This window comes from Giraffa tippelskirchi, chromosome 9 (assembly GCF_054371585.1).
Source record: "Giraffa tippelskirchi isolate mGirTip1 chromosome 9, T2T-mGirTip1v1.2.pri, whole genome shotgun sequence".
Classification (NCBI taxonomy): Eukaryota; Metazoa; Chordata; class Mammalia; order Artiodactyla; family Giraffidae; genus Giraffa; species Giraffa tippelskirchi.
The window spans coordinates 154,526,344-154,551,179 of NC_137283.1; the positions used below are offsets into that span (position 1 = coordinate 154,526,344).

Genomic DNA, 24,836 nt, shown 5'->3' on the forward strand with positions numbered 1-24,836 from the left:
TGCTAAAATGCATGAAAGGGTCATTGAAGTGAAGTGAAGGTCACTCAGTCGTGTCCAACTCTTTTCAACCCCATGGACTGCAGCCTACCAGGCTCCTCTGTCCGTGGAATCCTCCAGGCAAGAATACTGGAGTGGGTCATTGGATTTCAGAAATTCTCCTCACTCCATAGATATGATTTAAATGTTTAAATTAAGAGTTAGTCGCTCAGTCATGTCTGACTCTTTTCAACCCCATGGACTGTAGTCCACCTGGTTCCTCCATCCATGGGATTTTCCAGGCAGGAATACTGGAGTGGGTAGCCCTTTCCTTCTCCAGAGGATCTTCCTAACCCAGAGATCAGACCTGTGTCACCTGCATTACAGGTGGATTCTTTACCATCTGAGCCACTAGCGAAGCCCTTAAACTAAGAGGGTATCTGGATTTATGAGCTTCTACCTACATCTTGGATTTAAGCAGAAAAAGGGTATTTGCATTTACCTTTGGGATCTATTTTATATTCAGGAGAGGACTCTGTCATGAGGTTGCTTTCCTCAACTATTGGCCATTTCACACAATTTGAACAGATTTTTTAGAAAATGTATCTTATTCAAGTAGAGTTGATTGACAGTATTGCATTATGAACAGATTTTTAATTAAGGTTATAGGTGAGTCACCATAAAAATGATGCAAATTCCCCTCCTCCCCTTGAAGAAGCCATCGAAGGACGCTTCCCTTGTCTTGTGTGAAGAGGCCACAAGTGTCGTAAGGCCCTCTCCCCCGACCTCAGGTCTGAGAGGGGCGTTCTCTGCCGTTCCTCCTTCTCAGTTTGGAAAGATCCTTCTTGACTTCCCCATCACTGAGACACTCACCTGTCTTTATTGTTTTTTTCAAGCAGGCAGGATTTATTAAGCAAGCAGCCTGCAGTCCACCCTCGGGACATGAGAGCAGATGAAGCCCGGTAGGACTGGTCTCATCTGTTGTTTTTTTTTAATATATAATTTTATTTATGACTTTCTTTTATTTTGGGTTGTCCTGGGTCTTTGTTGCTGCCTGGGCTTTTTCTCCAGTTGCTGCGTGTGGGCTTCTCACTATGGTGACTTCCCTTGTTGCGGAGCGCGGGCTCCAGGGCACACAGGCTTCCGCGGGCTCGGTGGTTGCGGCTCACGGGCTCTAGAACACGGGCTCATCACACAGTTGTGATGCATACAGCTTAGCTGCCCCACCGCATGTGGGATCTTCCTGGATCAGGGATTAAACCCGTGTCTCCTGCATTGGCAGGAGGACCCTTTACCAGTGAGCCACCAGAGAAGCGGCCTGAGGACTAAATGAAAACAACCGTAAGAATTGTTTTGGCTTCTTTGTTGGCATCAAGTTGCACCCCAAGACCTCACAGGGAGAGTTTGAGGTGTGCTAACCCACACACGTGACTGCGAGACGGAAGGGGCAGGTCTCCTGTAGCATTTTCCCCAGAAGGTCGGCAGAAACCTGAACTCATGATGGCTTTGGGAGCAAGCTGTTGTGTCTCAGAGGGAGAAATAGCACAGCTTTTAGCCTCTCTGGGCCCCATGATGCTGGGTGGGCGGCCCCCGGGCCCATGGAGCTCCTGGCGCCCAGTATTACACCTGCTTCCTGTTTCTGATTTCAGGCCTTTCAGAAAACTTTCTGTGAAATGGAAATCCTGACTGGTCTTCTCTGGTGCATTCTTCCTATGTGGTAAAGAGCTGATTTCATAGACTTGAGGAAGCTTTTCCCAAAAGGACTGAAACTGGGCTGCTGGAGAAAGGATCAAAACACATGTTCAGGAGACAGATGAGCATTTAGGTACTGGAAGACCGTGAACACTTCACGCTCCACAGAGAAGGTCGGGGCCCCCGGCTCCCAGCCCCATGCAGAGCACCTCTCAAAAGCTGGGGTGGGCCAACTTCTTTCTACATTGAAAACTCACCTCCTGGTCTTCCCCTGTGGCACAGTGGATAGTACAATGCAGGGGACACAAGTTCCATCTCTGGTCTGGGAAGATCCCCAGCCCATGCACAGAGCAACTAAGCCCGTGCACCCCAAATCTTGAGCCTGGACACCCTAGAACCTGTGCTCCGCAACCAGCATCGCTGCTGGGCTGGTACCCTTCCAGCACCCACCTGCCCCGGGACTGCGGCCCCACCGCGGCGTCACCCAGCTCTGCCACGTTTCCTTGACCGGGAGTCAGTGTGGTGTGCCGACAGGTTTGTGTCTGGAAGCCTTCAGTCGCTTGATTGTGACAAGTTCTTTTCTTTTTAAAATTTTATGTATTTATTTATACTGAAGTATGGTTGATTCACAATCTTGTGTTAGTTTCAGGTGTCCAGCACCATGATTCAGCTATACATGTATATGTATATGTAACTGTAGTTTCTCTGTTCTTTTCCATTATAGTTTATTGTTAGTCACTCAATTGTGCCTGACTCTTTGCGACCCCATGGACTATAACCTACCAGACTTCTCTGTCCATGGGATTTTCCAGGCACGAATACTAGAGTGGGTTGCTATGCCCTTCTCCAGGGGATCTTCCCAACCCAGGGATCGAACCCAGGTCTCCTGCATTGCAGGCAGATTCTTTACCATCTGAGCCATCAGGGAAGCCCATTATAGTTTATTACAAGATAGCAAATATAATCCCCTGTGTTGACAATAAATCTTTGTTGTTTATCTATTTTATGTGCATTTATTAATCCCTATACCTAGTCTATCCCTCATCTCCTTCCTCTTTGGTAACAGTTTCTTTTCTCTATCTGTGACTCTGTTTCTGGTTTGTAAATAAGTTTATTTGTGTCATTTTTTTAAAAAAGACATTTTTATTTTTGTATTTGGCTATATCTGGTCTTAGTTGATGCATGTGGGATCTTTAGTTGTGGCATGTGGGATCTAGTTCCCTGACCAGGGACCAAATCCTGGCCCCTTGCATTGAGAGCTCGGAGTCTTAGCCACTGGACCCCTAGGGAAGTCCCTTTATCATTTTTTTAGATTTCACAATTAAGTAACTTGATATGATATTTGTCTTTCTCTCTCTGACATACTCCACCTAGTATAATAATCTCTAGGTCCATTCATGGTGCTGCAAATGGCATTATTTCATTTTTTTTTTTTTTTATAGCTGAGTAGTATTCTATTGTGTATATATATCACAACTTTTTTATCCATTCCTCTGTTGATGGACACTTAGGTTATTTCCATGGAGTGTAACAAGTTCTTATATTAAAAATATTCAGCTAACCTAGAAATTGTGGAAAATTCTTAAAGAGATGGGAATACCAGACCACCTCACCTGCCTCCTGAGAAATCTGTATGCAGGTCAAGAAGCAACAATTAGAACTGGACATGGAACAACAGACTGGTTCCAAATTGGAAAAGCAGTACATCAAGGCTGTATATTGTAACCCTGCTTATTTAACTTATATGCAGAGTACATCATGAGAAATGCTGGGCTGGATGAAGCATAAGCTGGAATCAAGATTGCTGGGGGAAATGTCAATAACCTCAGATATGCAGATAAACCACTCTTATGGCAGAAAGTGAAGAAGAACTAAAGAGCCTCTTGAAGAAAGTGAAAGAGAAGAGTGAAAAAGCTGGCTTAAAACTCAACATTCAAAAAACAAAGATCATCTGGTCCCATCACTTCATGGCAAATAGATGGGGAAACAATGGAAACAGTGAGAGACTTTGTTTTCTTGGTCTCCAAAATCACTGTAGATGGTGACTGCAGCCATGAAATTAAAAGATGCTTGCTCCTTGAAAGAAAAACTATGACTAACCTAGATAGCATATTAAAAAACAGAGACATTACTTCGCCAACAAAGTTCTGTCTAGTCAAGGATATGTTTTTTCCAGTAGTCATGTATGGATATGAGAGTTGGACCATAAAGAAGGCTAAGCACCAAAGAATTGATGCTTTTGAACTGTGGTTTGGAGAAGACTCTTGAGAGTTCCTTGGACTGCAAGGAGATCCAACCAGTCCATCCTAAAGGAGACCAGTCCTGAGTATTCATTGGAAGGACTGATGCTGAGGCTGAAGCTCCAATACTTTGTCCACCTGATTCGAAGAGCTGACTCACTGGAAAAGACCCTGATGCTGGGAAAGATTGAAGGAAGGAGGAGAAGGGGACAATAGAGGATGAGATGGTTGGCACAACTATGGCATCACCATGGTGGACATGAGTTTGAGTCAGCTCTGGGAGTTGGTGATGGACAGGGAAGCCTGGTGTACTGCAGTCCATGGGGTCACAAAGAGTCAAACACAACTGAGCAACTGAACTGAACTGAACTGAGGGCTGTTCCTGTGTGCCCCTTCAGAGATCAGGAAGGAAAAATGTGTTGTTATCCATCTGACAGCTAATAATTTTGGGCAATGACTTTGCGCAAGATACCACCCCAAGGCCAGAGGCATTAAAAAGCAGTGTGGGACGCTGTCCCTGTCTTTCAGGATGCTACGGCCCCTGTGGCCAAGATGGGATACAGTATTAAAAGGCAGCTGACAATGCCAGGAGGCATAAGGTTAAGAGACAAGAAAGATCTAGGTGGCTGGAGGGGTCTGGTCTTAGAGTGATGGTCCTTGGCCTCGAACAAGACCCTGAATAAAATTTTGCTGTCTTTGTACTCTCCATGGTAAAAAAAACAAAAAACTTACAAGTGCAAATCTGTTTTTCAAGGAAGAATCATTCTTTCGTTGATTGACTCCAGAAAGAATTAAAGCGCCAAAAAATTGATGGTTTTGAACTGGGGTGTTGGAGAAGACTCTTGAGAGTCCCTTGGACTGCAAGGAGATCCACCCAGTCCATCCTAAAGGAGATCAGTCCTGGGTGTTCATTGGAAGGACTGATGTTGAAGCTGAAACTCCAATACTTTGGCCACCTGATGTGAAGAGTTGACTCATTGGAAAAGACACTGTTGCTGGGAAAGACTGAAGGCAGGAGGAGAAGGGGATGACAGAGGATGAGATAGCTGGGATGGCATCACCGACACAATGGACATGAGGGAGTTAGTGATGGCCAGGGAAGCCTGGCGTGCTGCAGTCCATGGGGTTGCAAAGAGTCAAACACGACTGAGCAACTGAACTGACTGACCTAATTAAAACAAGCAAAGTCTGGAGCTGAGCTCAACTAGGTGGAGTGATTTGAGTGATCAACTTGAGCAGACCTTGCCTGAAGGCAAACATTACCTGGTCAAATTACTAGACCTGAAAAGCAATTCCAGTCTTAATAAAGTTTACATATCCCATTTAACACAAAGATGAGATGTACTAGGAGTGATAGCTCTGAATTTCAATGTCAGGAGTCTATCTGAGAAATGTTTGTTTTAATGACATTTTTATTACAATTGCATAAATACAGAAAAATGCACTGAACATATGGTACAGTTTTGTGGGTTTACTCAAATAAACACACCTGTGTAACCACAGTCCTCTTTAAGAAACAGAACATAACCATAATATTTCCCTCCCTGCTGCCCTCCCCCCATCCCCCACCCCTGACATAGTCACCACAAGTAACCACTAGCCAGCCAATGCAGGAGACACAGGTTCAATCCCTGGGTCAGAAGGATCCCTTCGAGGAGGAAATGGCAACCCACTCTAGCATCCTTGCCTGGAGAATCTGGTGGGCTACAGTTCATGGGTCACACAGAGTCAGACATGACTGAGTGAGCCATACACACACATTTTTGAACTTTATATAAATGGAACCATGTAGTACCTAATAATTTATTTCTACCTTCTTTCTCACAACAGTCTGCTTATAAGATTCTTCTAGGAGTTGATTCCCTTACTGAGCGGTATAGTAATAATTATAGTAGTTCCATAATATGAATATGCTATACTTGATGTAGCCTTTCTACTGCTAAGGGATGTTTGAGTTGTTTCTCCTTTGGGCTATTTCAAATAATGATTCCAGAAACATTTTTATACCAATGGTGTGCACACTTCCATTGAGTGTATACACTGGGGAAGAATTGTTGGGTCGTGGCATCTATTCAGTTTCTGTAGTTAACTGTCAAAAAGTTTTTCCAAAGTGACTATATGAATTTACACTCCCACAGGCAATTTATGAGATTCATACATATCCTTGCTGACACGATGTCGTCTTTTGTGTTTTAGCCATTTGGAGGGTACATGGTGGGGTCTCTTTGTGGTCTCATATATTATTTTTTTATGATTATTATTATTTCCCTGATGACTGAGGTGGAGCATCTTTTAAAATGTTTATTAGCTTTTGGAACATCTTCTTTCATATAGTAACACTTCAATCTTTTGCCTATTTTTAAATTGCAATGATGGTTTTTTTGAATTGATTCCTCTGAGTTTATCTGGGTACCAGACCTTTATGGGGTCGATTATCACAGATACTTTCTCTCTGACTGTTTTGACAGCTTAATGATTGGAAAACGCCTCAAAGGGAAGAGGAATTCAAATGCTGGGCTTCTCTCTCCAGAATCCCCTTTTTCTCAGGGATTTTGGTTTAAGACTTTAGTGTCTGGGTAGCTCTTTGATGACTCCCAAGCATTTGAGTGTGTGTGCATAAAGTTTCATCTGGATTTCCTGCTAGCTTTTTTTTTTTTTGCATCAGAAGGGTTGGTCTAGTATAAGCCATTCCTTTATATCCAGAAGCCTAGCGTCAAGGATGAGACTGTTGATTTGGGGGCAGTTCTGAGGGAAACTGTAGAATAAGCATATCTGGTGTCCTGAGGGCCAGCCCCAAGCACTGAGCAGAGACAGCCTTTCCTGGGCTGAGGTGGGATTGAGCTGGGATGAAGGGAGGATGAGCAGCTCTGGGTGGGGTTCTGCCCTCTGACCCTTGGGCCTTGTCCCTGGAGACGGGGATAAGAACTTGGGGATCTCAAAGTATGTCCCTCTGGTTTAGCCCACAGAAGCTTTTGGAAGCCCCCTTCCAGTGAGTGGAGCAGTGAACTGAAAATAAATAAATGAAGGCCAGTGCTAGGCTGACAGTCAGAGGTCAGCTCTCCAGTCCCATGCGCCCAGGGGTTCCAAGCGCAGTGGCAGCGGGGGGCGGCGGGGGGACCTTCCCAAACCTGTCTGTTCCTCTTTGTATCTGCAAGGCTTAGAGCCAGGCTGAAAACCGCCCCACAGACAGGAGGAGGCCTCCCAGTTGAGAGAAGGGGGACACAGCCTGTGGAGTCCTAACAATGAGGGCCCAGGGTGGGACAGAGGATGGCAGCATTTGCAACAAAGACCAAGGTCCACACCTAGGTCCAGGCAAGAGGGACTTGAGAAAGACTGGGGTCAGTGTGCCTCACCCAGGTGGGCTCTGACCTGCTTCTCACCTGGCCCGACCCATGCCCAGCCTCCTCCAGAGAGAAGAAGAAAAGGGACTGGGAACTGGGGAAAACCCTGAAACAGCAAAATACAGGAAGGTTTTTTAAACTGGAAGGGACTGAATTTCTTGGAAGGGGTGAGATTTCCTTTTCCATGACTGTTGTGGATTGAATCACGTCTCCTCAAAAGATACGTTGAAGGGCTGGTACCTATGCATGCGCCCTTATTGGAAAGAGAGTCTTTGCAGAGGCAGTCAAGCAGAGATGAGGTCATTAGAGGCAGCCTTAATCCAATATGACTGATGTCTCTTTAAGAAGAGGAGAAGAGGGGGAGTTCTCTGGTGGTCCAGGGGTTCGGACTCTGTGTTTCCACTGCAGAGGACACAGGTTCCATCCTTGCATGCTGTGCTCAGTCACTCAGTTGTATCTGACTCTCTGCAGCCCCGTGGACTGTAGCCCACCAGACTCCTCTGTCCATGAACATTTCCAGGCAAGAACGCTGGAGTGGGTTGCCATTTCCTACTCCAGGGGATCTTCCCGACCCAGGAATCGAACACTCGCCTGCTGCATTAGAAGACGAATTCTTTACCATCGAGCCACCTGGGAAGCCTGAATATGGTGGGGCAAAAAACAAAACAAGGCAGGAGAACAGAGACAGGGCCCCAGTTAGAGATGCCACGTGACAACAGAGGCAGCGATGGGAATGATGTATCTGCAAACCGGGCAACTCGGAGGATTTCTGGAAAAATGTACCAGTGTGAAAGAGATTCTCTCCTGAGCCTTCATAGAGGCCCGGCCCTGTGGACACTCAGTTCAGGCTTCTGGCCTCTAGAACTATGGGACGATAAGTTTCTGTTATTTAAAGCCACACAGTATGTGGACATTTTTCCAGGGCAGCCCTTGGGAATGAATACAACTGCAAACTGGAAATGGGGGCTGGTAAACCAAGTTGTGTTCAGTTATGGAAAAGGGAAGACATTACATTTCTGTACATGTCTTCACATTTTATATGGAACTCAGGCATTGAGCTCATGTTATATTCCTTTCCAGGTTACCTTTCATGTTCCCTTTATATCTGGGCGGCCCTCATCTGCTTCTCTCCATGTAGGAATTCCCTGAGTTCATATTGCATCAATTGCCTTCTGTGAAAGTGAAAGTCACTCAGCTGTGGCCATCTCTTTGCGATGCCATGGACTACACAGTCCATGGAATTCTCCAGGCCAGAATACTAGAGTGGATAGCCTTTTCCTTCTCCAGGGGATCTTCCCAATCCAGGGATCAAACCCAGGTCTCCCGCATTGCAGGCGGATTCTTTACCCGCTGAGCCACCAGGGAGGCCCAAGCTCCGTACATCAGGACACAAGGCAACTGCCAGAAAGCATTTGCTTTTCTGGTTCTTATTTCATTAAGCTAGCCTGAACTGGCTTGAGTCAGAATTCACAGCAACTGAGGAGATAGATACAGTTTATCGCCAAGTTTAATTTGCAGTTAAAAACAAAAAACAGCTCAGGTCAAGGTCTCACCAGGAAAGGAATTAGTGACAGTTACAGTGTTTGCTCGTATAAATGTGTACCATCAGGGTGGACCTGTTGGGGGGATTGAAGAGCTCCAGGGAGGTCTCCTCAGGCAGATTGTCTCCTTGCTTCTACGAGTGTCTGAGATCCGTCATGTAGCATCATTCCTCTGCTTCTTGAAGGCATCATTAGGTTTACAATTAAAGCACAAATATCTCCAGAGAAAGTTCATAGCTTAAGTTCTTAGCAACAGCCAACCGTTGTTGATTGTGCGATTTCTGTCCTGGGATTGAGAAGAGATGAGGATGGAACGAGGAAGGCCATGGCCAGCTTCCAATATGCCCGAAGATGAGGTCATTGTAGTCATCAAGAGCCAATATTCAATGAGCATCCATGTCATGGTTGGTGGTTTAGTCGCTCAGTCGTGTGCGACTCTTGCAATCCCATGGACTGTAGCCTGCCAGGCTCCTCTATCTATGGGCTTCCCCAGGCAAGAATACTGGAGTGGGTTGCCATTTCCTTCCCCAGGAGATCTTCCCAACCCAGGAATCAAACCCGGGTCTCCTGCACTGCAGGCAGATTCTTTACTGACTGAGCTATGAGGGAAGCCTCATCCATGTCATAATAATGACAGTTAGAAAGCATGAACTACATTTTCAAAATAGAAGGGAGTTCATGAATGACTCGTAGACTTATGGCTTGTTCACTGGCTTGTTTTCACAGGAGCTGGTAGACGGATAAGCTAACAGCAGGTCTCCACCACTGCCCGTCAATCACTGCTGTGTTCACCTTGCCCTTGGGGTGATGCTGGGGAGACACAAAAGTCCCTCTAGTACTTCTTCAGGATGGCATGTTTCTCATTACCTCATCATAGTGAAAAGAAGATGGATTTCTCAACCACTTCTTCCTGCAGTAGGTAAATCTGGCATGTCCTTGGGTTTCTGCATGAGCTGGTAGCCACGAGAACACTGCTGGTTAACAAGAGTCATCAGGACTGGGTGCCTTTCTCAGTTAAATTTCAGGTCCATGTAGGACTCTGCACAAATTGATGATATCCTGTTGTAGGAAATGGTACTTGAAGCAAGAAATTGTTGAAACCATGTGACAAATTAAGTCCCTCTATTTCAAAGAATCCAAAATTGCTTTATAGGGACTTCTCTAGTGGTCCTGTGGCTAAGACTCCATGCTCCCAGTGCCGGGGACTCGGGTTCGATCCCTGGGCAGGGAACTAGATCCCACATGACTCGGGTTCGATCCCTGGGCAGGGAACTAGATCCCACATGCCACAACTAAGACCCAGTATAGCCAAATAAATAAAGAATAAATATTTTTGAAAACTTGCTTTATAAGTTCTCTCATGGCCCTGGGGGCTGGGAGTGTATACTCAGCTGATAAGGACCATCTGTGAGGCCAGAGGAAACCCCAGTCAGCTCCTGCACCAGCTTCTGCTTCTCCTGTTCTGGGGGCTGCTTGTTCAAAACAAGCTGTCTGTTTTCATTAGGGAATTGCACAAGAGAAAGTGTGTTTGCCGAGACTCTCATTCCAATGACGTGAAATAATAAAATATGCAAACAGAGTTCCCATCCCTTCTTGGGAGAGGGGGAAGGGTATTCCAGAAGCATGAAGAGTAGACAACAACAAAGTGCTTTTTTTTTTCTTTCTTCTTCTTTAAAAAAATGGTAAAATAGGAATGGTTTTAAAACTCTTAACACAATACCAGGGAAAAGACTTCATTAATCCTGTAACTTTGGGGGGACCATTGCAAATGGTGGTGGTAGTTTTAAAATCTAGAAAAGAACCCTGCAATGCCAAAATGATTAAAACCAAATTTTTTTTTATGGAGAGGTATTCTTTACAGTATAAAGATACAGACCTACCTTCTTATAGAAAGATTATACATAGTCCTATCAAAAACTATATCTAATTTAAAAGCCCGGTATGTGGATTTTAAAGCTTATGGCTTATTTAACCTTTCTAATGAGAAAGTTTGGGTGAAAAACCAAACAGTAGCCATGAAGTTAGGGTATTATTGTCCCAATTAAACAATAAAGATTTATTAATTTATGTATCTGTTCATTTAAGAAGTATTTATGTGAAGTTCTAGACACAATGTTTAAAAGGCAGATTTTTTCCTGCGTGACATGATTTCCTCATTCTGTTACTAAAGTTTGTAAATTTATTTTTAAAAATGCATTGGAAAGAAGCTGTTTAAAAGAATCAAGTTAAGTCTATATGTATTGACATGCACATATGTTTATTTCATATATATGTAAGTATGCAATGTATAGGATGCATTTGATAAACATTTACTGTAGGATGCATTTGATAAACATTTACTATAGGATGCATTTGATGAACATTTACTATAGGATGCATTTGATAAACAATTTACTATTGTTATAGGATACCCTAAGACTTTCTTTTCCTTTCTTTTGAGATATATTGGACCAAGGAGAAATTGGCAAACGTGTAAATCTGAGCTCAAGGTCAAGTTTTAGCTCATTTAATACCCTAGCTTTGAAACTGAAACCCACAAATTATATATCATCATCAAATAGTAACTATTAGAGGCGGTACATAAGAGTTAATGTGGTTTATTCTCACTACTCACGGGTATGGGCTTCCCAGGCTCAAGTGGTAAAGAACCCACCTGTCAGTGCAGGAGATGCAGGTTCGATCCCTAGGTCAGGAAGATCCCCTGGAGAAAGAAATGGCTACCCACTCCAGGATTCTTGCCTGGGAAATCTCATGGACAGAGGAGCCTGGCAGGCTACAGTCCATGGGGTTGCAAAAGTGTCGGATATTACGTAGTGACTAAACAACAAGCACCACCCCCACACCCGCATACCTAAATGGATTTCATAGCTCCACTTATGAGGAGAAAGCTGCTAGTTCTAACATAATAGTGGAAATCCATTCTCTACGTAGTTTAAGTTCAAAACTCACTTCCCATGTGAAGATCTTGTCCATGTACCAGATGGCTCCATGCCAACAACCCTCAACTTCAGACATCGCTTAAATTGTTTTAGCCCATGAACGAAGTTGATCTGTTTTTCCTCCTTTCCGACTCACTTAGAACTGTGACATCCAAACTCCAAACCCCTAATACTTTCAATAATAATAATAATAAGCAGCACTTACATAACAGAAAGTTAGGAAGACTATGCTGTTGAGGGGCAAATAGAAATGACGCAACATAGTGAACAGGGCTGGGAGGAAGTACGAGGAATTCAGGAAGAGTCCAACTAGAGATCCTGCGACGAAGTCCAAGAACAAGTTTAATGGGATGAGGGAATTGAAAACATGGAACTCGGGGCCATAAAGGGAAACTTGAGAGAAAAGGCGTGCTCATGTTTTGTATGTCTTGCATTTCATGGAGAGTTTATGGGTTCAGCAAACACATTTCCTTAGCTGAGGGCTCCAGTGAAAATAAAGGCTGGCTACATAACCATCTGTCGAACAAGAATTGACTGGACATCTTTAAGGTATATAAGCATTAAAATTGATATTTTATGGTGATTCAGAAAATACTTTTACATTTTCAGATATGCTTATCAGATTTCATAAGTTATAGAAAATGAAACAAACTTACAATAACATGAGTTTTGTCAGCGTGGAACAATCAGGGAATTCCCCGGTGGTCCGATGGTTGCAGTTCCACTCTTCCACTGCAGGTGGCACGGGCTTGATCCCCGGTCAGGAAGCTAAGATCCTGCATGCCGCACTACTGCGCCAAGAGAACAAAACCGAACCGAACCCCAAACAACAACAACAACAAAAACAATCAATATCACAGGCATTGTTTTTTCAAGGGTATGTCTTTTGAGGGTGAAACCCAAGATTAAAAGTCTTTCACTGGTCTTGGAGGTTGTCCACATGTGAGTTACACAGAAGCCAGACCAGGGCGTTGGTAACTTGGGCTGATCCGCTCAAAGCTCACTCACAAATGTAGGAGTAGCGTGCTTTCCAGGAAGCACCGAGGACCTCTGTCTCCTCTTTCCATCTCAGGGCTGGAGTAGAGACAGCATCAGCCCTGGCCAAGAGAGATTCTTTGCAGGATTAAATGTGTTTTTTAGACCTGGAATCTTGAGCAACCTTCTGAAAAGCATAGACCTTTTATTATGGGATAGTAATCTTACCTTTTTTCATTTTTTTTCTTTCAAGAATAGATTAGTTCCACTCTGTAGCTGCTTGTTAGTGGGAAGGAAAAATGGGTCAAATGAATCCAAGAGAAAGAAAAGTCCATCACCCGTATGAGCGATGTGCCGCTCCCCCCCCCCCCGCCCCATCAGACACACATGCAACTGGTTTGCAGGCAGTGCAGAGTGGATCCAGATTATCAGGGTATACGCAGCTTTTGGGAATTGTAATCAGGCCTAATGCCTTCTTTCTTTCAGGAGTTGGGAAAGTGCTGTAAAGTGGCTCGTGCAAGCTCCTGGAACAGCCAGCTGAAACAAACTATTTGCACTGGGCCAGTGATCTTCAGAAAGCGGAGCTGCAGCCTCTCTTGAAAAGGCTACCTGACCCCCCCAACCAAGCCCCCCAACCTCCCCGCCCCGGGAAATCTCGACTTCTCCAAAGTTAGCCTGACCCACTGGCAACACTGCCTGCCTGTGCCGGGGAGACGCTGGGCTGGAGTCAGTGTGATCTTTGTCTGTTTACTGGATCCTGGGGCGCTGCGAGGGAGGCTGCATGGAGCCTGTTAATTCAGGGCATGAAGTAATAGAAAAGCTCTTAGAGGAAGTAACCATCGCTAGAATCCTGCTTCTCGCCCACAAACAGGCCGTAAAAGTGAATTTGAGCTCCGTGGAGAAAGGTATTAAATGCAGCCATTCTTGAGTGGTATTACCATTGTGTGTGTCTAATGTCATTTCTGTAACCAGCGAGGCCCAGGCTGAGGCAGAGAGTTTACTTGGCAAAGAAGACTCTCTTTCCTTAGGTTCTGGGAGAGGGAGAAAAGAGAACAAAAAACCGCAACTTCCAAAACACACAGAAAAGTTCCAAGAAACTAGAAAGGTGTTTTAAGAAAACTCTTTTTGACATAGAACAGAGGAAAGATGACTTGTTTGTTGGAGCCGTCGACTCAGTGTCCTGCTACCAGAAAGTCCAACGAAAGATTTTGGCAACAAATTTCAATTCTGCGAACATTGCTAGACACCCTTTAGGTGCCAGAGAACATAAAAAATCACTGAGGGTAAAAAGATGAATTGGGTTGATCCCTTCAAGAAAATTAGATTTGAGTAATTTAAGTGTGAAAAGTCTGCAAAAGAATATGACAGAACAGTTTTTTTTTTTTCCCTAGGGAGTGGAGTTATAGCTAACATTATTTTTAACTTTCTAGTAAATATTAGGATGCTATAACTGAAGCATCTTGGTGGCGATGGTGTGAGTGGACGGTGAGAACATTGGGGCTTGCCTTTTTTTAAAAACCAGGCTGTTCTGGTCTTTGTGGAGATTCAGTTTGAATATATCTTTGGGAGTAGGTAGATTTGCTTTAATTGGGCCTTTAGTATTTCTAAAGGGAAGTGATCTTGCTTCTTACCGAAGATGATAACTTCCTGATGGTCTCCCAGGTCCCTGACTCTTCCCCCTCAGCTGTCTTTGCTGATTGGACTCCATCTCACGAGAGTCCTGTCTCTGCCCAGTCTTTCCCAGCGGGATCTCAGCCAGGCCCTGGGTTAGACCTTATTTCTCCCGGCCAGTTATTTCTCTGTCTTCGTCTCTAGGTCCAAACTGTTCTGAACACTAGTCTCATATATTCTCCGCACACTCTTCCCAAACAGAGCCTCCAATTTCTTCCCCACCCCTGCCCCACCCTCCCCCCTTCACCCTCCAGCTACACTGGTGCTTAAAACCTTCAGAAGGTTCTCATTGTTCTAAGGATAAAATCCGAAATTCTTAACATGCCTACAAGAGCATGCGTGACTGGCTCTTCTTTGGCCTCCTCGCTGGTGGTTCTGTCCTTACTCCCTTTCTGACGGGCCCAGCTCTGTCCCACCTCAGAGCTTCAAATTAACCATTCCCTTCACCTGGATCGATGGATCCAACTCAGTCATCCCTTACAGCTGGATTAACTCATTATTATGCGCTCTGCATCTTTAGCAGAGACATAAAAAGAACTGTTCGTAGAATGATTTATTTACTATGCATCTCCTCACATTGTAACGATGACATTGATTATATACCCACGACCTGGTACAAGGCCAGGTGGCTAGTCAAGTCTCCATAAATGGATTAATTACTGAGCAAGTTTTAGTCCTGGAGGGTGAAATTTCTCTCCCTAACGATGTGAATGCTCACCTTTACTACAGACAGAGCTTCATCTCTGCAGATTTATTATTTTTTTATTGAATGGAATGGGGCTAAGATTGAGGCCTCTCTCACTAGGCCCTGATAGCATTTCATCCTGGACTCTGGTGGGGGACCTGTTGGGGGCTTGGGTGCAGGAGAGAGATGCTCTGGATGGTTTTGCATCTTTGGGATCATTATTTGGTTTCAGCTCTTTTATTTTCCCCTTCTGTAATTCCCTTTCTGTTGCCCCAAGATGTCTGTTCAATTTTGTTGACCCTCTCAACGTGGTCACAGCAGTGGTGTGAGAAGCTGGGCAGGGAAACTGGCCTCCCCCTTGTAAAGCCATAGGAGAAAATGCTGAGACAGCTTGCAGCAGAGGGAGTGGGAGTCAGGAACAAAACGGTGGGCGGAAGGAAGAAAGGGTAGTAGGGTGAGACTTGGAGAGGTAACAGTGGTCATCTAGAACGTGTAGGCATACTTGGGGAGGGGAAATTGGACAATGCCTGGACTTTCCTGAGGGTACATAGTATGCCAGTCACTGACTCATGGCCTGTCAGCTCCAAATTCACCCTTTTTGCCTTCTTTTTGCCAGCTGGTTTGTGGTTTAGCGTTATCAGTGCAGGGCGTCGGGGAGACCTTGTGAGAGGGCACAGCTCTGCCTGCTGGTTGCTGGGACCTCTCTCGACTGGTTCCTGCACTATTTCTTCAATACCAGGGTTCTGCAGTGCCAGGTGGCATCCAGTGACCACCGGCTCCTTTTGGCACCTCTTTTGGGTAGTTTTTGCAGGGAAGTGCTTTTCCATAAGACACTCCCTTTGAACAGCTTCCCCACACCCAAGGGGGTCGATCTTCAGTAAGTTTTAGGGGTGGATTTCCAGCAAGTTCCACTGGCATGAGACCACAGTGACTTCCCTGCACTTGGTGAGCCAGAGCCACCTTCTCCCCAACAGGGTCTGGTCTCAGGCTGGGATAGAAGGCTCTATCACAGCCCCATGGGTGTGGCTGCTTAAAAAAAGCATTTGTATCTGCTGTCCCTATTCTCTTCTGAGTTCTCTTCACTTCTAACTAGTCAACCTCTCATTGCTCCAAGTCCTGTCATCTAGTTAATTTTTTCCCCTATTATTTATTTGCCTGCATGGGAGCTTTAGTTGTGGCATGTGGGATCTAGTTCCCTGATGGAGGATCGAACCTGGGCCCCCTGCATTGAGAACACAGAGTCTCAGCTGCTGGACCACCATGGACGTCCCAATAAATCTTGATATTAAACTTTTACTGCTTAATTACTGTGTGGTTTCTCTTTCCTGATTAGACCCAGACTGGAACACATACGTTGGGGCTCAGACTCTGATTATCCTGGAAAGGTGTCCCTTGAAGGGGGGTTGGGGGGGTAGTTGGAGACATTTGGGTTACTTCTACTTTCCCAAGTCTGCAATGATCAGAACAAAATTTTCTTTTGGAATAAGTGTGCAAAAACACGACACAAGAAGCCAGGGTGAAAAGCATGTAAAGATCCCACGGTGGCAGGTCTGTGCTAACGTGATGCTTGGGTTGGGAACTGGAGAGTGAGTGGGGTGGGAGACATTTCCCCGAGGCAGAGTCACGTGAGCCCCACTGGAGACAGGACCAGGGAGGGTTTATGCAGCTGAGAGGGGTCAGTGTGGGCAGAGCCTGTGGCAGTAGAAAATGGAGAGCCAGGTCTGTCTGAGCGCAGCAAATCCTTGGGACTTGATCTAAAAGTTGTAGTCGTGTGGGAAGGTTGATTCCACGTGTCTTTTAGCCGGGAGAGCCTTCGTAAAGGCAGAGACAGCAATCATGGCAACACAGCCTTCATTCCTGGTTCTCCCGAGCGAGCGTCCTACCCCTTCTCCATCATCCGGGCCCTCTGGATGCCTCAGGTTTCTCTAATCAACTCTACAGCTTTCACCTGGAAGGTCTGGATTCTCCTGAACCTCCCGTCCCCGCCCTCTCGCTCTTCTGGGAAGGTTAGGAGACGAGCAGTCTCGCCTGTCTGCGCGGAGCTTCAGATACCGCCTGCTCCTGCCCTTAGAGGTACCCGAGTTAGCATCTTCCCTCGCTCCGCTCTATGGGGAAGGAGCTGGATCTTAACGCCTCGCATCCCCGATGTCAGGCAGAGCACAGGAAGGCGCTTACTAGAAGCTCGCGGAGTTCTCGCCGTTGGTTAGTTGGGGACGTCCTAGAAGAAAAGGGCAGTAGGCGACCGCGGGGTACGGGGGCCGGAGCGGGTGAGGGAGGGTCGTGGGGCTGGCTCGGAGGGCGAGGCTGCAGATGCGCGCCGGCCTGGGGCGGAGGTGGGGGCTTTTGGTGGTGGGAGGATGGGGGATGGTGGGGGGTGGGCTGGGCTGGGCTGGGCGGCGGGGGCGGGGAGGAGGCGGGCCCAACGCCCGGGGAGGAAGGTGCGGCTCCTCTCGCCACCAAAGGCGCTGCGCGCGGGGCGTGGGGTAGCCGCGGTCGCCGGAGGCTGAGCGCCCGCGCGTGGACGAAGTGACCCCGGCAACTTCTCCAACTCGGCCGGCGCCGCCCCGCGCGCACCCGGGACCCCGCGGGAACGGCCGTGTCGCCGATCGGGGCCCGGGCGGGTGTCGGGCTCTCCACCCAGGTAAGGGGGGCGATGGGGAGGGGGTGGGGTGAGGGCGAGCCCAGACCACCCCGGCCCGGGGCTTGGGGCAGGCGGCCCACCTCCTCGGCTTTGTTCCCCGCGTCCTCCTCCGCCTGCCCCGGGCGGTGAGCCCAGGGTGGCGGCTGCGGTCGCCCAGCCGGCGGTGCCCGGAGCACCGGGAGCGGCGCCCTGGCGCGCCCCGGACCCCGCGCAGGCTGGTGGCGCGGAGAAAACGCTTTCCCGACCCCCGCGGTAGGGCGTCGGGGCCTCGGGGGTGCGGCGGCCCAGCGCCCGGAAGGTCCTGGGAGAGCGGCCCCCAGCGCCGGCGGCTCGGATCTCCGAGTTCAGGGTCCTCCTAGCCCCGGGGCCGCCGGGCGGAAGGGCTGGAGTCCCGCCGCCGCGCCCCCGCCCGGCTCCGCTCCGAGGGGCCCAGGTGCCAAGTTTCTGGGAAAACCGACACGTTGTGTCGCAAACGGATCATATTTACCAAAAACTGTTTGGAAAGAAAAGAGGCCATTCTTCCGACAATCGACGGCCGGGGCGCCGCCGCAAAGGTGAGGGGGGTACGATTGCACCGGGGTCGTTTCTCTTTAAGACACGGTGAAACTTAATATATTGAGCTTCCCTGTGCTTCTTAACTTTTTAAAATAGCAAAATGGGGTAACTTTACTAAACTGGGGGGAGGGGAGTCGGCTTGGTCCTGAAGATCATTCCCTTCGCGTTGCCTCTTCGGGGGCCCCGGGAGAGGCTGCCTGGTGACAGTTGTAATCTAGGCAGTCTTGGGTCGCGATAAGACCTTTATTCACCACGTGGCCAAGGTCTTGGGGTTCTCTTCTCATGCTTATTCATCCGTTCTACCTCCCCTTCCTTAAAGGCCGCTGACAAAATTATTTTAACCGACAGCACCTGGATATCTCCAATCCCTCTCAGATTTAAGCTGGAGGGTGGCTAATAAGTCTTTAAGTCTTCCTAGTCTTACAGGTGCAGACCATATGCTATAAATATTTCAGCCCTAGGCTCCAAATAAAGTTTCAGTTTCTGGTCTTAACATTTGAGTATAACCAATAGAGCTTGTCTGGTGTTCTTTGAGGTTTTTTATGTTCTAAAAATGTAGTATTAAGATTGATGCAGTTGTAAAAGCAAACTTCTGTTCCACTGACTTTTTACTTGCTCAGTTTATGGGATGAAACTTCTTGCTTTGGAATCAGAGTCCCTAATTACTTTGTGATTGGTAAATGTTAAAAACAGGGCAAGGTATAATTGAAGAGTTTATTATTTACAGTGGCAAAAAGAGCCCCTAATGGTGTCAGAATCAAATTTCAGCACCTTAATTTGCCTATGTATAAAATGCTTCATCATCTGGCCTCTGCCTGCCTTTCCAGCTTCCTGTCCTGACTCTCCCCCACGTCTCTCCCTAACCCCTTACACCCACACACACACCTCTCCCTCCCTCTCCCCTTACACCCACACTCAGACTCATCAGACGCCTTCCAAGTTGTCATTTCCAGACCACTGTCTGGAATGAATGAACATTCTGTTTATACTGTTCTTACTCCATTCATCCATCTGTTGATTACCCACACGTCCGTCATGTGTCAGTCACATCCCTTCTCCAGCAGGCTCTCCTCCCTCATTATTGCTGGGCAGTTAAGCTCTTTCTTCTCTAGTAGTCAGTATCTCTACTAAAACAGTTTGTTTTTTGTAACACCCCTGGCCATGCTTGTGTGCATGCGTGTTACTTGCTCAGTTGTGTCCAACTCTTTGCGGCCTCGTTAACTGTAGCCTCCCAGGCTCCTCTGTCCATGGAATTCTCCAGGCAAGAATACTGGAGTGGGTTGCCATTTTCTACTCTAGGGGATCTTCCTGACGCAGAGCTCGAACCCAGGTCTCTTCCATTGCAGGCAGATTCTTTACCGTCTGAATCCACAGGGAAGTCATCTTGTAAAATTGTGAGAGTTGTTCACTGTACAAGGTCATCCTGTCCAATGGGCAAGTGGAGGCTGAAATCCAATTTGCACCACTTCACAGGCCCCTGGTGCCTGCCTCTCCACTGGAAGAAGCCACTTTCTCTAGTTTACCTGAAGGTCCATTGTGGGCTGGTTGTGGTCTTGCTTCACCCTCTCTCTGCTCCTAGGCTCAGCACCCACCATGGAGACTGACTGGCCAACCCAGGGATCGAACCCAAGTCTCCCGCATTGCAGGCAGACTCTTTTACCTCTGAGCCACCAGGGAAGCCCCTAGGAGCTGAGTTAAGGCTCCTTAAATGAGAGAAAAGAAAGCATCATCTCTACAGACATCTAGGAAGCAGGAGTTTGGGGGCAGATTTCTTGTATAAGTCAGGATATAGGAATGGGCTTTGGTTTGCGCTTATGTCTGGCTGTTCAAGTGATTCTTAAATGTCTTCTCCTTGATTACAGGGGAGAATCTGGGGGAATGAATTCACAGGTGGGCGTCAAAGACGTGTGCCAACACGTGGTGGGCCTCCTCAGCTGACTGCCTTTCAAGGCACTAAGGTTTATCCATCTAATCATGATGTGCTGAGAGAGAGAGTACAGGACTCTTAAAAGTAAGGCCATAAAGAGCTTTGCTCACGTGAACATGTGCTAGTACATTGGATGAAGCGCCATGTTGTACATAAGCACTAAAGTCATCTTAAAGTGACATATCACAGAATTGAAAGAAGAAAGAAAAAAGGCTTTGAATCAGATTTATTTAGATTCTCCAAATGAGATCAGCATTTAGGATTGCAATTTACACGTGAAAAAATGCAGTTTTTATATGGGGCAATTTGAAAACTCAGTTGGCTGTAAGATTCTTAAAAATGCTCCAAATTTGTGTGTTGTTAAAAACTTCTAACCATTTGTGGGCAATCTGGAGATACTTTTCAAGCTAAAGTCAATATGTGGACCATCTCACCAAGACTTAAAAAATATATAAAATCATATACCATTACATATCAAAAGAACTTGATAATCATATAGAATCCTGGAATCTCTAGAATTCATAGCACAGAATAACTTTAAAGATAATATGGCCCAATTTCTCCATTTTATAGGTAAGGAAAGTTAGTACCAGGGACCTGTCCCAGATCACAGAGCTCAGCTAGGGGCAACAGCCAAGACAGGCACTCAGATTTTCTGTCTCTTAGTTCATTGCTTTATTTATTCAAGTGCTCTTTGTATTCGAGCTTCTATATCTTCCAGTGTTGGTTTCAGTTGGGAAATATTTAAGGCATAGACTAATTATAATATCTCATGGCAAGGGAGGATTCCCATCCCCAAACACAATGCCTTGTTGAAGTAGGCAGGTGATAAATGTTTGCTGGATGATGAATGGACAAGCTAGTTGAAAGCTTACTTATTTAAAATAATTATTTGATATAGCACAGACCAAAGTCCTTTGGAGTCCTATATAGTGGAATTTGGCCCATGTGTTTGTATTTCTTAAATTCAATAACAGTGTTGGATAAACTTGATGGAGGAGATGGGTAGGAATTGCTTTCTATAAAAGAAGCCAGAACTCCTGACCCAAGAGGCATCAGTAGAAAACCTAAGGGTTTGGAATCAGTAGGTCTGTCCACAAACTAGCCTTCTTTCTGATACCCTTGAACATCACCAACCTCAGTTTCTTTCTGGAACCTCCTGAGTCTGAGTTGGTAGAAGGGGCAAGTGAGCTCACACATATGAAAGCTCTTTGCAAACTTTGGAACACCGAGGGAGTAAGAAGAGTTAGAGTCTGTGGCAGGAAGTGCCTCCCAGGTACTGTGCTGAGCTCTCTGTATATCACCTGGTTTCTTCCTCTGAGTAGAACAGCAAGGCTCTTGTGGAATGAGGAGGAAACCGGAAGCCTCAACAGCTACTACCCTTCCACATGGGATAAGTATTTGGTGACCCCTGAAATGCTTCCCAGGTGGCGCTAGTGGTAAAGAACCAGCCTGTTCATGTGGGAGAGGTAAGAGACATGAGTTCAATCCCTGGGTTGGGATATCCCCTGGAGGAGGGCAGGCCAATCCCGCCCAGTGTTCTCGCCCAGAGCCCCATGGAAAGAGGAGCCCTGGTGGGCTACAGTCAGTGGGGTTGCAGAGAGTCAGAAAAACAACAGAGCGACTTAGCACTGATGCACACAGTAATGGTTACTTTGAGTTTAGGATTTCCTGGTGGCTCAGACAGTCAAGAATCTGCCTGCAACGCAGAAGACCTGGGGTTCAATCCCTGGGTCAGGAAGATCCCCTGGAGGAGGGAATGGCGACCCACCCCAGTATTCTTGCCTGGAAAATTCCCTGGACAGAGGAGCCTGGCAGGCCTCAAGTTCGTGGGGGTCGCAAAGAGTTGGACATGACTGAGCGACTAACAGAAGCACAAAATGTGTTGAGTATTTTTAGTCTCTGAAGGTCAGTAAGAGAACTTCACATAGAAAAGAAAGGCAAATGATGTAAAAGCAAGTGTGATGAGTGGATTTAAGAAAACCAGACTGGCAGAAAAATGATCAGTCAAAATTGGGCATATGGTCATAGGCAGTGTGAATAAGGTGGTCGAAACACATAAGGGGACAGAGTCCTGAGATTTGAAGGGGGTGGGATGGACTTGGCAGGTAAGAGTGCAGGGGACAATGGATTCCGCTAAGAACGATCACAGACTTCACATCACAACCTCAGCAACGCAGGAGAAGGTTGGGGGTCTGTGGGGGGGCCCCTCATCCAGGTTCACACAGGAAGTCACACTGCTGCGATTTGAGCCTGTCTGACTGTGTGTTCCTTCCTCTCGCCCATCCTCTCTCAACTGTTCACGTGCCTGTAATTGTAAAGGAATTGAGGATTTTTAATAAAAACAGTGTAGAATCTGAAAGCTTTTATGAGTTCAGAATTTTAAGAAGGAACAAAAAGTGCCCTATCTGAAGCCCTCCCAACAGACTGAGGCCAGTAGACGCAGGCTGGTGCCCGAGAAGCTTCCTTGCCAGGAGCATCTAATGTATTTCCTATCTTGGACTTGGTCTGATCTGGGATCCAGCCCACTCCTCTCCGGTTGTTCTGTCCAGCTGGAAATGGGTCTGCTTTGTTTCCAGTTAGAAGGTTTGCAGATTGAGGAACAGAATCTGGGCTGCAACTTTCATTGTGTTGTCAGTGGTGTTGGGTTACAAGGTTTCTCTTAAATCCACTGGTTACATTTCTGAGCCTGTCTCTCTGAACATGGCTCTTCAAGAGTTCCCATTACTAAGTGATTGCTTTGCGTTGGGAGTAGGGTAGAAACCTAGAATTTTGGAGTTTGGCATCAATAGTTTGGGAAATTGTGTAGTAAATAAGCTTGGAAAACTAAAACTGGTAAAAGTTAAGGATATCCAAAATCCTTTAAAGGGTCTTTATAGGGATGAATTTTGGTGCAACATTTTATTGTTTTTTAAATTCAAAGTAGCTTTTTGTCTTGTGAAGAGTGTTCTCCGTGTTAGGATTTTCATCTACAAGGAAGGTGACAGCAGTGCTTTCTTCATAGAAGATTGTTTGGAGAATTGAGAAATTAATGAAGTAATTAACATAGGGTGCTTAGAACCGTGTGTGCCAGGATGAGAGTTGGGGAAGCATTAGTTCTTCCTTTCCTGTGGATGGGATTGGCTTTATCAAATGATGTAAAACAAGGATAGTGAGCATGGAGCTGTGAGTTGGGCTGCAAAGTGGAGGCCGCAGTCCACCCGTTTTCCATTGCCTTGCATCTCTCTGGCCTTCCCTTTGATGTTTCTTCCCTGTTTGGCCAACTATTTCTCATCATTCATTGAGACTCAGCAAAGCCTTTTCTCGGAGCATGACGTACTCTGTTTTGTGCTTCCAGGCACTTTGTATGTGGTCTGTATCAGTAGTGGCGTTCATTGTGGGATGAGGGCTTACTTTGTTTTTGTACCTCTTCCAAGGCCAACGTGGTGCCTTAAAGGCCACTCTTAAATGGTGGTTGATAGAATGCATGAAGTGTCCATTAAAATTGTTTTCATATTTCTTCATGTTTGAGGTTGTTCCATGATTATGAAGTTGAGTGATCCTTTGCCAAATATTTGAATCTTTAAGTGGACTTTATCAATAATGTGCAAAAAAATAGTAGTTTTCTCCATCTTAAGTGTGGAATAGTAGCAACATCATTTTACTGTGTATTAATATGGACTCTGGTCTGGAATACACTTTTTACTCATTTGGCAACTTGGCTAAACATTGGAGGGCCTTAGATTCTTCAAGGAGAAAATAAAATTGTTCTCTAGTGATTGCCAGTGTCCTCTAACAGCTGAGGTGTCAAATTCCTCTCATTAATTTTCCTCTTCAGGAGAAAGTGCTAGGATGATGGTTGATAGAATAATAGTCATATTTACCCTTACCACTGTGGACAGGCATGAGACTGGTTTAAAATGGATTTTACTATGGTTTCAGAAGAGAGCATTTATACATATGAACAGAAACCAAGGAGGACCATATCTGGAATACACTGAAATGAATTAAGTTATCGTGTGTGTTGATGGCATTTGAACTTGTGGGATCAGTACCTACCATATGAAAGCATGAAGCCTTGATGAATGTTAGCCAAACCGGAAACTGAAATATTTACTCATTAAATGGGTCCATTTTGAACTTGCCCTCTGGAAGATCCTAATCATTCTATGGAACTACAGTCATCAGTTGTAATGCTCCCTTCATAACTGTCTGTTGAATTTCTCGTTGGGAAGTGCACTGCATGTCATGTGGGGAAATAACTTCATTGTACAAAAGATGTGGAAGATGAGAAATACCACAGAATGGATCCATTCACTATATATACTTCCAACCCCCGAGAGCAGCTCACTTAAAAAAAAAGTGTCTTCTGTATCAGAATTTTGTTGTTATAACTAGAGAGCACCGGTTTCCTCCAGCCCCCGGGCCCACCTCACATGTCATCGTTCTCAGGCTCTCCCTGGTCTTTTCCTAACACCTCATCTTTTCTTGAAATGTTACCACTCTGTCCTCACCATTTTTGGAATTCATCTTCTGAATGGCTGTGTTTCCAAACAGTGGTTATATGTGTATCTGCATACTTAATCCCTTCTCAGTTGGAGTCCTTATTAATAATGTAAAAGGGATCAATCCATAAGGTTTGCTTTTTGAAGTGTTCTGGAACATACATGACTT

The 24,836-nt window shown here is 46.0% G+C and overlaps 2 protein-coding genes across 20 annotated transcripts in view; both read left to right on the forward strand.

Annotated features, from left to right (window-relative positions):
- SCAF8 (SR-related CTD associated factor 8) overlaps positions 1-13,638 on the forward strand; it is a 212,560-nt gene extending 198,922 nt beyond the window's left edge. For 4 of the 14 annotated variants that reach the window (XR_014065147.1, XR_014065145.1, XR_014065137.1 and 1 more), the window contains 2 exons: positions 9,517-9,709; positions 13,191-13,638. The gene's annotated coding sequence lies outside the window, so the exon portion shown is untranslated. Of the gene's footprint in view, positions 1-872; positions 939-1,258; positions 1,318-1,625; positions 1,802-9,516; positions 9,747-12,467; positions 12,607-13,190 lie in introns of all 14 variants that reach the window. The other 10 variants (XR_014065152.1, XR_014065154.1, XR_014065151.1 and 7 more) reach the window with 7 other exon arrangements.
- Positions 13,639-17,464: 3,826 nt separating this feature from the next.
- Positions 17,465-24,836, forward strand: part of TIAM2 (TIAM Rac1 associated GEF 2) — a 230,158-nt gene continuing 222,786 nt past the window's right edge. For 3 of the 6 annotated variants that reach the window (XM_081529192.1, XM_081529197.1, XM_081529202.1), the window contains exon 1: positions 17,489-17,701. The gene's annotated coding sequence lies outside the window, so the exon portion shown is untranslated. The other 3 variants (XM_081529173.1, XM_081529179.1, XM_081529199.1) reach the window with 2 other exon arrangements.